At 39.4% G+C, this 2861-nt stretch overlaps 1 long non-coding RNA gene across 1 annotated transcript; it reads right to left on the bottom strand.

The window, feature by feature from the left end:
* Positions 1 to 523: 523 nt before the first annotated feature.
* On the bottom strand, positions 524 to 2186 carry LOC125603614. Its single transcript, XR_007335589.1, has 4 exons — positions 1795 to 2186; positions 1614 to 1721; positions 1456 to 1497; positions 524 to 1383 (listed from the first exon to the last, which is right to left on the bottom strand). It is a non-coding gene; the product is annotated as an uncharacterized LOC125603614 (long non-coding RNA).
* Between the last annotated feature and the right edge of the window lie 675 nt (positions 2187 to 2861).

Here is a 2861-nt window from a genome sequence, read left to right as displayed (position 1 = left end):
TGGACGAGGAGATTTTTATGGCACAACCAGAAGGTTTTGTTGAGAAGGGGAAAGAAGATCAAGTTTGTCTCTTGTTGAAATCTCTTTACAAATTAAAACAATCACCAGGACAATGGAATAGAATATTCGACAGCTTCATGAAACAAAAAGGCTTCGACAGAAGTGCATACGACCCTTGTCTCTACATGAAAGGTTCGGATTTATCTCATACGACAGAAGCGCATACGACCCCTCGATGACATGTTGATAGCATCAAAGGATTCTAAAGAAATTAAGAGAATCAAAGATAGCTTGAAGAAAGAGTTTGAGATGAAGAACCTTCGAGCAGCTTCAAGAATACTTGGGATGGATATTATTAAAGACATGAAGAAATGAACTCTAAAGCTATCGCAAAGAAAGTATTTATAGAAGGTTCTGGAAACTTTTAACATGGCAAAGAGCAGAGCAGTGGTTACTCCTGTCGGACCACAATTTAAACTTAAAGTTTGACACAAGAAGAAGAAGACATGTAAGCGAGTATCATAAGGAAAGTACCACACGCATCAGCGGTTGGAAGCTTGATGTACGCAATGGTGGGATCTAGACCGAAATTATGTTTCACAGTGGGCTTGATCAGACGTTACATGAGCAAGCAAGGAAGACAACACTGGGAAGTTGTTAAGTGGGTGATGAGATACCTACGAGGAGCTCTAGATTCAGACCTATTGTTTACTAAAGGAGAAGATTTCAAAGTACGAGGGTTATGTGACGCACACTATGCAACCGATTTGGATAGAAGAAGATCTGTTACAGGATATGTGTTTCAACTCGGAGGCAACATAATAAGCTATAGAGATCAGGTCTCCAACATATTGTCGCACTATCAACGACAGAATCAGAATATATGGCCTTAGCCGAAGCTTTTAAAGAAGCACTATGGCTAAAAGGTTTGTTAGCAAATTGGATTTGAGCAAGACGATGTGAGAGTGTTGCCTGATTCTCAAAGTGATATACACTTAGCTAAGAATGGAGGATTCCATGAAAGGACTAAGCATATAGATACTAGACTACACTTTATGAGAGACGTAACTGAGGCTGGTGACGTTACGGTTTATAAGATTCACACATCTATCAATCCGGAGGTTTTCCTAACTAAGTGTGTACCTGGACAGAAGTTCGAGAAATGCTTGGAGATCCTCAAGGTTCTGCCTTAGTAGGTCTCATGTGGCTGCAGGTGACAAGGCTGTCGAGTTGTTCACCTCGCGGAAAGGCCACAAAAGAAGGAATCAGTTTCAGGAAAAGCAAACTGATGGTTTGACAGGAATTTATAAAGCTTGGTAAAAGATGAGTTCAGAAGATTGCCTGAAGTCGTATGGTTGCAGCGAGGAAACGTCTACAACAAAGCTGTAAACTTAAAGCTATTAGTTTACAGGTTTAAGTTCTTAAATAAATTGAAGAAACAATTGTGTCTGTTACCTAAAGGAAGCAACGGTGGTGAAGAGACGTCGACACCATGAGCTGGAAATTAAACAAGGAGATATGTTTAATCATTTAGCTAAGGAATTTCATTACAGGTTACAAAGGGGGCTTAAGACACTTATCAAAGTGGAAGAAGTCAAAGCAAAAGGAGATACCTTTGAGCTTTGACAAGTCTGGTTCGGTTATGTTGTGAGGTTGGTGTGCAAGAGGAACTTTGTCACCGGAGAATCACAGAAGTCAAGCTGAATTCATCAAGGGACGAGCTGGAAATAGAAATCAAAGGTTAGGGTTTTGTTCAAATGTCTAAGGACACAGACAAGAGAGAGCAAACGAAACCTGAGATTTTAATGGTGGAGGCGGTGGAAGCTAACACCGGTGAAGACAAGCGGCGGTGATGTTGGGATCTTGTCTGTTCACAGAGAATCGAAGAGAGGAAGTGTTCAAAAAGAGAAGAGAAGCAAGGATCGGAGAACGCATACGTCTCCCATAAAGACGGTGTCGAGGAACAGGTGGTGCGTCGGAGAAAACGAGGCGGCGAGCTCGTCGGAGCTTTGGGTTTCTTTTCGTAGAGAGAGAGAGAGATGGAGAAACCGAGAAGCCAAGGAATGACCAAAGAGTCAAGATGGAGAATGTGAGGCCTTGATGTCTCTTGGGTCATTCTGGCCGGCTACTGAGCTTCGTACAAGACCTGAAGAATTAAAAAGATTTGGTTAGTTTCATCCTTATCCAAATTTTTTTATAAAACCTTATAAACTTAGGATAAACATGTTATTCCATTTACAACAAGAAATCACATTAGACAATTTTGTATAAATAGGGTCTAGGCTCTCATTGTTAGACACATAAACATATAATCGTCCATAGAACACGCAACTAGTGCGAGGCTTGTAATCTATTTGATTCATAGTGAAAAGTGTTTGTCTCCGGTTTTGAGAGACTTGCTAAACATATTGTAAAAACTAAAATATAATATTATGAGATTAATTCATGTATAAATATTAATATATCAAATATAAATATTAATTAAATTAAAAATTTAATGTTTTAAAAATACGGATCCGGATCCGGATATCTGGACCTAAAAATTAAGATATTCGGATTCGGTTTGGACGGATCCAAGATTTTACTATCCGGATTCGGATCCGGGCACCCCAGATATCCTATTTTCGAAGCGGATCCGGAGCAGATCTCGGATCGAATCCAGATATCGGATAATAAGTCTCAGGCCTAATGTGTGGGGGTGTTATGATCGTCCAATTTAACTAATTTGCAACTATATATTGTTTGCTTGTTTTAATGATTACCATTGGTCACCATTTAGAGCCAAAATGATTCCTTGTTAAATATGGGATGGAACAACCATTCATTTTCATTCCTACAATTTTATTCCTATTCGTTCATTT

This window comes from Brassica napus, unplaced genomic scaffold (genome assembly GCF_020379485.1).
Source record: "Brassica napus cultivar Da-Ae unplaced genomic scaffold, Da-Ae ScsIHWf_361;HRSCAF=568, whole genome shotgun sequence".
Lineage (NCBI taxonomy): Eukaryota > Viridiplantae > Streptophyta > Magnoliopsida > Brassicales > Brassicaceae > Brassica > Brassica napus.
This window is presented reverse-complemented; position numbering and strand designations above follow the sequence as displayed.